At 45.5% G+C, this 10,358-nt stretch overlaps 1 long non-coding RNA gene across 1 annotated transcript in view; it reads left to right on the top strand.

The window, feature by feature from the left end:
* The first annotated feature begins 424 nt into the window (after nucleotides 1-424).
* LOC148222537 (uncharacterized) overlaps nucleotides 425-10,358 on the top strand; it is a 54,926-nt gene continuing 44,992 nt past the window's right edge. Inside the window, exons 1-2 of the long non-coding RNA XR_015806128.1 lie at nucleotides 425-509; nucleotides 1,552-1,695. This is a non-coding gene — a long non-coding RNA (uncharacterized LOC148222537). The remainder of the gene's footprint in view (nucleotides 510-1,551; nucleotides 1,696-10,358) is intronic.

The following is a 10,358-nucleotide window of genomic DNA, read 5'->3' as shown; positions in this document are numbered from 1 at the left end:
GTATTATTGTTTATGTGAAATGAGTATCTGCAGACTAAAATGTCTGAAAAGTATCTACATAGGTTTACTTAAAACTGGAAAGAGAGAGGCAATTTGAAAAATAACTATTTTATCTGCTAGCAAGCCGATAAGGGAAGCGATGTGACTGAATGTCGCTTTTGTCTGAAAGCACCCGCAGAGATAAGAACCAGAATCCTTGCAGGGATGTGTGGCCAGGCTACATTAGCCGCTGGACACCGCTTAAGAAACCCACCCCCGACTACAATGGCAAATTACCGACTTGGCAAATAGAGCCACAGAGCCCCGGCCGGTGCCAGCTGCCGGCCCAGCCCGGCGAGGCACCTGAACAAAGGCGTCTCAGAGCGCCGTAACCGAGGATGCTCAGGTGGATGGGGGCCTCCCGGAGCGCCAGACACAGACAAATTCACAGGCAGGCAGTGCAGCGCTCGGCTGGCATTAGGACGTGGGTTCCGGGGGCCATTCCCAGCACAGAAGACAATCACTGGCAGGTAATAAAGGAGGCATTTATGCGATATGTCAGCGGTTAGTGCAGAGCTTAAAAGAAATGAGATCATGTGGCGAGATAGCATTCTGTGCCTTCCCCTGGGGGAAGCGGCAGCGCTGTTATTACTGTGAGCCATTGTTACCGCTACTTCTTTGAAATAAAGCGTGCCGCAGCAGCGTCAGCTGATACCTGTGCGAGCGCGGCCGGCCCGGCGCGGAGCTCTGGTTACGCGGGGACAGGGGGGACCCGGGGTGCCACCTCCTGCAGCCCCGGGACAGCCGCCACCAGGGTCCTGCTCTGTCCTGGGACAGCCATCCTTCGGCTCCTGTTCTGTCCTTTGACATCCGCCATGTCCCGGTCCTGCTTTGTCCTGGGACAGCCATCCCCCGGTCCTGCCCTGCCCCAGGCACTGTGCAGTCACACTTTCATTCCTTGGTTTCCCTGAACTTTGCAGTTAGGTGAGAGATGAGCAAAGTACATCACAGTCCAACAGGTACTGGCTTTAGCTCATTACTCTCTGGGCAACAATTATTGCTTGTGTAGAGAAGGTTTCATTTAGTAAGAGACCCTACAGCTGACAACCTGCACAGTGGCCCCAAAGTGAGCTAAAGCTAAAGCTCACCAAAGCACCTATTCCCATCAGCTTATATGCTGTGAAATATTTCATACCATAAACTCCACAGAATAAACCAACAGGCTTTCATGTGTATTAGAATCAACCCCATTTCTCTAATCACACATGGTCACAGTTTTCTCTCAGGACAGTTTAAAACCTCACAGTCAGGTGTTAGTGCTCAGAAGGAGTGAATTGAATATCTGGAGACTTGTTTATGCCACATTTATGATTAACAGTGTCAGTGTCCTTAGTGAGCTCCCTGCCAACTGTGTTCCAATTGGCATTTGATTTCAGACCTCAAAGAGGTCACAGCAGAAGACAAGGTGCACACGGGAGTACTGAGGAGACAGGTAGTCTGTGGCTGGAAATCACAGTGATGCTGGGCCAGGAAAAGGAGTTTTGGTGACCACTTCAGTTCTTTCACAACTAGCTTGAAACTGAAGCACTGGAGGAAGCTGTGGGAGCACTTCACAGCAAGAGGAAGCCAAATGTAGATTGCTGACAGAGAAAAGTTCTCCATCTCCACTCCAGAGCAGTTTCCACCAATGACTTCAAAAACTTCCAGGAGCTCCAGGTAAGCAGAGAAAATGATACCACAGTCTGAGGTTTACATTGAAAAGCAACACATTCCAGTGCACAGCACCTCACATCTCAGTTTACTGAAACCCTTGCGCTTCCCTGCAGGCAGCTCATAAATTGAAGAGAGCAAGTGGGATTTTATTTCTAGCTTGTGTTTAGCAACCAAATTACCATGCAGGCTTGGGCAGGAGAGCCAGGCTTTGCTCCATTCACATGTGGGCAGCTGAAATACACCTCAGGCCTGAGAGCTCACTTTATTGGCAGCACTGCAGAGGTGCTTCAAGATGCCACAGTCCTTCAAGTCCTCCAACCTGCCCATTTTCCACTTTCGGAAATGAAATGAACAGAAATGAATGACACAGTCTTTTCTAGCAGGAGCTAACGACTGTCTTCTTCTACCCTCAGAAATTTATTTCTGGGACATGGATTTGTAATTACAGGGGATTCCAATTAAAGAGTATTTCAGCCTCTAAATAAAAAATAATTTTACCCAGATTTTGCCAAGATAATTGCTCCTGGTATTCCAGTAGGAGTTTTAGATCCCATCACTTGTCTTTATGAATCTAATGACCTGACCTATAGACAGGACTAGCAACTTGAAAAATGATGTGTTTGTCTATATTAGATTGTAACTCTATAGACAGTGGCTACATTTTTTCCTTTGACAATATTAGATCAAGGAAATCTAAAACACAATTCCTAGGAAAAAAAAAACAAAATATGAACTCTAATTAAATGAAAATTTTTTGTTGATACAACACATACACATACTTCTCTTATCTGATCTGCCTCAAATCTCAAGTTTCATTGGACATGTTATCCTGCTTTTGGCCCAAATCCACAGCCTTGCCTACAAGGAATCAAATAAAGACCTTCTAGAACAGCAGCTCTGGCACTGCCCAAAGATTTAGTCTCTCAAGGCTGATTGCCATTAATGATGAGATTTGCCAGAAATTCCCTCTACATCCCTAGAATTTCTGTGAATAAGTTCCAATTGCTGGAAAACTGCTGAATAATGAATTAGAAGGATTTCTTCTTTCATTTGCTGCAATCTAGCTTTAGTGGGCTCTAAGTAATTTTTAAAAAAACTAGTGGATTAAAAATTAGCATGAAGTCCACTCATTACTTCATGATAACAGATTTTAAACGTTCTTTTTAAGATATAATCCTATTAAACATTAAAAACTGCAGTCTTAAAGGGGGTGGGAAGACCAATATGGTCTCCCACACAGAAGACTCCTCTTAGTCCAGGGTATCTGACCTTGATTTTCATTATGTTTTCAGCCTGGGACAGATAACTCACTTTGTGGTTAATTATCCTGCACGGGGTCCATGGCAGTGGTTGGAGTGTAGAGCTCTTGTGAGCACAGCCAGATCCATTAGAGCTTCACTGAAGACACAAGCAGACCCAAGCTGAAGAATTTACCAACTCTCTCCACATAATTACTGCTAGCCTGAGACAGGCAGGTATGGAAGGAGAAAGGATTTTTTTCCTTCCCTGCAAAGTGCCTGGTTATAAATGGATGGCAGTGCTAAGGTGAGGACAACCTGAAATTCCTGTATAAGGAGACAGGGTTCTGTAGGTTCCCAGCCTTCAATTTCTCCTTCATGTTTGTGACTTAAAAAATACCTGAGCAAACCTGCAAGTAATTAGTTTAAGCAGGGATTGCTTTTTGGAAGAGGTAGAAAGTTAAGGATGTATTGTGTCAGAAAGGCAATGAGCAAATCATAAGGAAAGTGGTCACAAGATGCAAAGAATACAATGGAAAGAGCTGAAAGGTATTTTGGAAGCAGCAATTGCAACATGGCAGACAAGTCTTGGCACAGAACTTGTAACTAATTACAGAGAATCCTAATTGCATTTCAAATATGTTGAAAACAGCCTTGCAGCTTCACATTCATATGAAGTGGGGCTGAAGTGCAATTCCCTGCAGAGAAGAGCCAACCTCTGCAGGGTGGCAGGGTCCTGAGCAAAGCTCACCTGGGCAAAGCTCAGCAGAGCCAGGCACAGTCCAAACACACAGCTGTGCTGCTGATCTGCCACACTCCAGCAGGGTAGCAATGGCACTTCAGGGATCCTGGCCCCACACAGGCAGCACTTGCTGCAGGAGAGGCTCTGCCTTTTGGGGGGTTTGGGGAAGTCAGACGGGGTGGGAGCCCAGGGAAGAGCTGTCCAGGGCAGCAGCTGTGGGCTCACTCCTGTTCCAGCAGCACCCTCTGCTCCCCCAGCCCCAGAATAAACCCCACAGGCTGTATTAAAAAGGAACTGCTGGGCTTCACTCCCCAGTTCCCACGAGACAGGAGCTGTCCTCCAAGGTCTGCCTCCTGTGAATGCAGAGGGGCTCTGGAAACAGCCAGGGTAATCACACTGCTGTCAAGTTTCTGTTATTAAAGACTATAGGGGTTCAAAATACAGATTCTCTTAAAATAAATGAAAAAAACCCCACCTTTTCATGGTGAAATATTTGCCAGCTGCTACATAATCTACAGGCTCTCTTTAGAGAGAAGAGGCAGAATCTGATGGGCATTTATTTTCAAGCAGATGTGGTCCAATGCCAGTTTGGGCAGCTGCCACTCTTTCAGTTCAGCAGAATTCTTGAATTTAATTTTGGGTTTTGGTAGTGCCACTGTTCACAAAGATTTGCAATCTCAGGAATTGAGAGTGGGAGGGAAGAGAGAAAAGATTGAAAAATCGAGTAATTCAGTCATTTTTCCACACCAAGTGCTGAGCTGTCACGGGGAGATTGCACTTTTTGGTCCTCCTGTCTCCTTGCCTGTGCTGGCACTGTGAGGGAGGAACAGCTCCACTCTCTGTTACAGACATTCCCTAAAATGTGTTTCTATCTGTGAGAACTCAGTACGAGGTAAGTACAATTACCTGGCTGCTATTTGTACCAGAACAGTATTTTCACTTCTCTATAAAACATTTCACACAATGAGCTGAAGTTTTGTGGGTCCTGGACAGATTAAATGTAATATTTTCCAGCAGGATGGATGGTTTGGGAGTTCTGGGAGAGGCTCTTTCTGCTGCTGCAATAGGATCCTGACACTGTGAGCTCCTTTGCCAGTTCTCTGGGACAGCAGAGCCAGCCAAGCAGCTCCAGGTCCCTGGTCCCACCAAGCCCAGTTTGTTGTCCCCTAAGGAGATCAAATCCCTTATTTTCCATGTACCTCACTCTGCAGCCTCAAGAAGGATTTGTTCAACACTGTCCTGCATATTTGAATATTCAGCTTGCAGTAGATTTATCAAAGGCTGAGATAAAGCTTTTCAGCATTTCAGCACTTGTTCGGTTTCACTTGGAATTTACTTGAAGTATTAAAAAGAAATTAGTACAAATATGATCTGTGCCTATATAAATATTTACCCATATTTGGTAAATGTTTACATATGTAATTTCTGAAAAGCACCTCTTACTATGACAATTTCCATTTTTAAAAAGAAAAAAAAGGATCTTTCCTCCCTGCTTTATTCGCACTGTTACAGGAAATTAGTGGTTAAGCAAACTTTTTAAAAAAGGCTTTTAAAAGCACGTTTTGGGAGTTCATTTAGTTTTGAATGAACTTGACAAATTTTGAAAGCAAACATCACTTGAGGTTGGCTAATTTAAGAGGACCAGGGAAAACCTCCTTTGCTATTTGAATTTTAAAGATTGGCTAAAGTCTTATGTCAGCTGCCTTGTTCTGCAGCCTGTCTTTGAATCCTCTTAGGAAAGTCAGGGATACCCACAAACAATAGAATTAAAATCTGTCTTTAGGACTGGCAAACTATTCAGAGCTGTCTGGCTGCTTAGCATAGACTGTGCTAGGCCTCAAGAGGAGAATAGGCCCCTAAAGAAGCAATAATTTTCAGATTGTTGTGTACAATGCAGTGATAAAGCTCCCTGTCACATTTTTCTTCCCAGTTACTGAAGTTCCCATTCAGATGGATTGTCACAGCTTCTTCAATCCAAACAAGCACCCTTCCGGCCTTGTTTGCATTAAAATGTGATAAAACTAAAGGTGACTTTAGCACAGCTGTGCAGAAAAGTGGATTAGGTCAAAGTGACAGCGTTTGTTAGGCCTTGCCACAAAGGTGGTTCAAGATTTGTCTAGAGCGCTAATGTGGGAGAAGCAGGAGCTTCTTAAACCCAGCCATTTGTAAGGAGGCCACAAACAACACGCAGTGTGTGTTTCCTCCCCGGGCAGGCTCCCGGCGGCCCCAGGCCATGGCTGGCCCCCAGCCCCGGCCCTGCCCCTGCCCCATGCCAGGGCCGGGGCTCGGAGCTCCCTGGATGGAGCTGGAGCCGCTCCGGATCCTGCCAGCGACACCACAGCTCCAGAGCCATGGCAGCCGAGCACACATCCCAAACCCCTGTGCAGGGAGGAGGAGGCAGGGCTGTGTTGGCAGCGCACAGCAGCCACCGCTCCTGCGGAATCAGGGCGGGCGCCTCTCCCTGCCCCATCCCTCCAGCTCCTGCTCCCATTCACTTCACCGCCGAGGGAAAACCCCACCGAGGCAAAAAGCCCTGGGAAATCCTGCCCTTTGCATGCCACCTGCTGGCAAGTTCTTATATTTGTCTAAAATGAGGGCAGCGCATCATTTCCTCCAGGACAAAAAACCACTTCTTATATCAAAGGCTGACAGAATAATCACTGCAAGTTCCACTCGAGCACTTTGGACTATCTGTGGGGAATCAGGGAGAGGCCACCAAAATCCACCTTCTCCCCACCACTCTGCTGGTTAGTTCTTCAGCAAGACAGAGATCTGCCATTAACCTTTACAGTGCACAAAAACTCTGCAGAAATGCACAAGATTATTTTATAGAGATGGCATTTATGCCTCATGTTCTCCATGGTGCACTTTTACTGGTCAAAGGTAATAGAAGGCTTCCACATTTATGGGACTGATTTCCAACCCAAATTTTACAGATAGCTGTCATCATTTCCATGCCCTGTGCTGGTGGAAATGTACACCAGGAAATGTGGTTCTTCAGCAGGGGTGTCTGTGCCACAGGATGCTGCCATATCCCATGGGACCAGCAACAATCACTGGGTGAAGGAGCTCTGTGAGGCTGAACTGAAGAAAAAATAATAGGGACCACTTTAAATTTTTGGGTAAGTTATGAAAGTAAAAAATGTCTCAAAGAGAAATCCCTGCATTGGATATTTCTTATTAGAAGAAGAAAGCATTAATTTTATACCTTTATTGGAGCTTGTTAAAGGTACTGGTGTACTCCTTTGATGTACATCACTCATCGTACAGTCCTGGCAAAGGCCAAGCAGAAGCACATTCCTATTTTTGCATGCCTAACCAAAGTTAGCTGTACACAGCTCTCCTCAAAGGTTTCCTCCAGCTAGTAGGAGCTGGAACTGAGCTGAACCAAACCCAGAATCAGACACAGCACCACTGCCAGTGAGCTGCAGCCCCAAGAGCTGAGTGCCAGGAAAGCTCAGGGTTTGAGAGAGATACACTGGTGTGCTGGAAATGAAGACATCAGGCAACTTTCAAAGGCAGTATTTAATATAAACTTAGACAATCTACTGCACCTGCAGAACAAAGACTGTCCCCTGTCTCTGCAGAATGAGGCCCCTGCACTGAAAACAGCACAGAGAAAGCCCAGGAAAGCCCTGCTGGCAGAGCTGGAGATCACCAGTGCAGCCCCAGAGCACAGGGCAGGGCAAGCAGAATCCACTCCTTGGTTACAACACACAAGGCTGCACAAGCCTTCCTGGAGAACGGGCAGACCTACCTAAAAGATAGGTCTGTCTGGGGTGGGGCTGACATTTTTGGAAAAAGTTCAGGAATTCTAAAGGATAGAACCTCAAAACAGAGGGCAAAAACCTGACTTTGGAAATTAATACACCCTGGAAGCATGAGTGCCTGAAGCCCAGCCAGATAAGGAGCCAGCTGACATCTGAAGAGCTCTGGAGCTTGGCAGATGCTCTCTCCCAGAGCTCACTACATCCAGCACTGATCCAAAAGTGTAATCCCAACACCTCCCTCTGGAGCTCCACACACCATCCTGCAAGGCCAGCTGGGCAACAAGGAAAGACAGATGAGACAGATTTTAATGACAACAGTGTGATTTATAAATGCATTTTCCATGGAAATTAACACCAAAACTTACAGTTAGGTGTCTTTTCCCCCCAATTACTACTGGGGCACTACACAGGTAATCTTGCATTTTTCCTCTAAAAATAAAGACTTATTGCTACACTTCAAAGATTCCCTCTACAGGAAATTTTTGAAGTCTCAGATTTCAGGATCCTCCTTGTTTGTGATATTATTCCTCACAGAAATTTCATTATTCCCTTTTCATTGAAGGCTTGAGTTTGAGGTCATGCTAAATTACTATTAACTAACTTCAGTCCACTTGTGCCTTTGCAAACACTAACTAGGCAATCCGCAAGTGCAAATATTTATTATAAATCCCAGAATGAGTTGGGTTGGAGGGAAGCCCATCCAGTGCCACCCCTGCCAAGGGCAGGGACACCTTCCACCACTGTCCTAGGGCTCCAAGCCCTGTCCAACCTGGCCTTGGACACTTCCAGGGATGGGGAGTCCTTCCAGAAAGTACTGTGAAGGAAAGCAAGGGGAGGGAACAGAAAATGAAGATCAATGTGGAATCAAATCTAGAAATTATTACAAGGATTCAGTTTTTCTGTGGAAATATCACACTTTGCTGATTAGAGGTAGAGGGCCAGGTAGAGGGCCAAGTCACTACTGACTGACTTCAGTAATTGGTAGAGTTTGGTAGGATAGAATTTCTGCAGTTTATAATCTGATTCTTCACGCTTACACTGGTTAATAGAAGTGCAAACTCTGCAAGCCTATAAGCGTGGTATAATTCCCTTAAACTGAGCCTCACTCCTAAAACTGATCTTTAATTTTACATTGGTTAAAAAAAAATTATTTCCATGCCACTGCACACACCCCATACTCTGAGCATTGTCATGTGAGCACTGTCATGACACACTCAAATATTTCTATCTTTTGGTTTCGTAATAATCATGATCTTTATTATTCTTGTTGGAGGGATTTTCACCTTGCTACAGCCCCATTCTGCAGAGCCAGAGAATGAAGTGATTGTGCCTGTGCCTCCTGCCTGTTGCTGCATGCCTCCAGGTCAGCAGTACACTCCAGCTCTAATCATGCTGAGATGACGTGAGCTCCAATTTTTCCCAACCTGAAGGCAAATGCCTTCTTCATCACCGGAGTGTACTTTCATTTCAAGGCACACAGAGTTAAACCTCCAGGCTTTAGATTCAAAGTAAATGCATTAAGCACATGAGAAACAATTTGGTGCAGCAGTTAGAGGATATACACTGTTTAACCTGCAGTCAGGGCTTTTCCTTCTGCTTTCTCCCAGGAAAAGAGAGAGAAAGAAAGAAATGCCACACACTTTCAGAGATATGATAAATGAGACCAGTTCAGTTTGGCTTTCTGTTTCAAGAAGTTCATTTTTACAGTCAGGTGAAGCAACACTTCACTGTAGAATAAACATGGGAATATTTTACATGCAATTTACTTAAATCTTCCCTTAAGTTGGAAGCTAACACTTCAAATTGTCTTTAGGGTTAATGATTCAAGAACCTAACATATCCTGACTATTAAATACAACTTTCTGTGGTTCTTTTCATATACCCACTTGCCTCAAACCAAATACATGTGAAAACCCAAAGCCCAGAGAGTGAGATTTTGTAGCTGCCTTTCCTGGCTTGTGTGTACTCTGACAGAACTTAGTTTGTCCCAGATATCATAGGGACAGGATCATTATTAGTTTTAAAGCTTTCAATTCATGCAGTGATTTTTTTACATGATCTTTTCACTTCTCCCTTCTACATCCCCAACAAAATTCCTGGGCTGGAGGCTGTGGGATGAATTGACAAATGTCACTGTCTGATAATAAAGTCGGGAAAAATTTGGGCAGCTGTCCAAAGGGCAGAGTACCAGCTCCAAAACACATCCCTCCTCTCTGGTGAGCCTCAGTGGGTTTTCTGGGGAGCCTGCCCAAGATGGTGCACAGGTGACCTGTGAAGTTCAGGTCACCCATCTCCTCTCTGTCCAACACTCCAGCCCTGTAGGGCTCTCCACGGCTCTGCTGTGCCTCACATAGTTGCTAAATCAGAACAAACACACTCCAGTGCTGCCCAGGCACATCTCTGGGAGGGCTGGTATGTGGAGAGCAGCCCTGCTGGCTCTGGCATGCTGCAGGGAGCACAGGGAGAGCAAGCTGTGGTGTTCCACAGAGCCAGGGCTGGGAGCACAACCAGCTGCTGCACCAGGGCCTCCCTGAGCAGCCATGCACCCTGAGGCAGCACAGGGAGCTCTGCTCTGCCTCTCTCAGCATCCTTCTTCTTCAGCATTCCAAGAATGACACTCAGTGATATTCCCAGGCCTCTATTTCTATCTATTAAATAAGAATAATTTACATCTTAAAGTCAAAGAAATCTAAACAAGCACTGAGAAATTTCCCCCAGCTCTGAATGTTGATTTGAGTGTCAGGAGCACCCCTGCAGGTATGAACACACTGCAATATCCATCCTGGAGTAAAACCTCACAAACAGCAGCCCCACAGCCTCCCTACCTGCTGGTTTTAATGAGGGATCACAGCTACAGGAACATCATCTGCATGGAAAGCTTGGAGTGACTTCTTATCACTTTCACCAAAACCCAAA

The sequence above is a fragment of the Sturnus vulgaris genome, chromosome 11 (assembly GCF_052056855.1).
Source record: "Sturnus vulgaris isolate bStuVul1 chromosome 11, bStuVul1.hap1, whole genome shotgun sequence".
Taxonomy (NCBI): domain Eukaryota; kingdom Metazoa; phylum Chordata; class Aves; order Passeriformes; family Sturnidae; genus Sturnus; species Sturnus vulgaris.
Note: the sequence above shows the minus strand (reverse complement) of the source record. Positions and strands in the feature narration are given on the sequence as shown.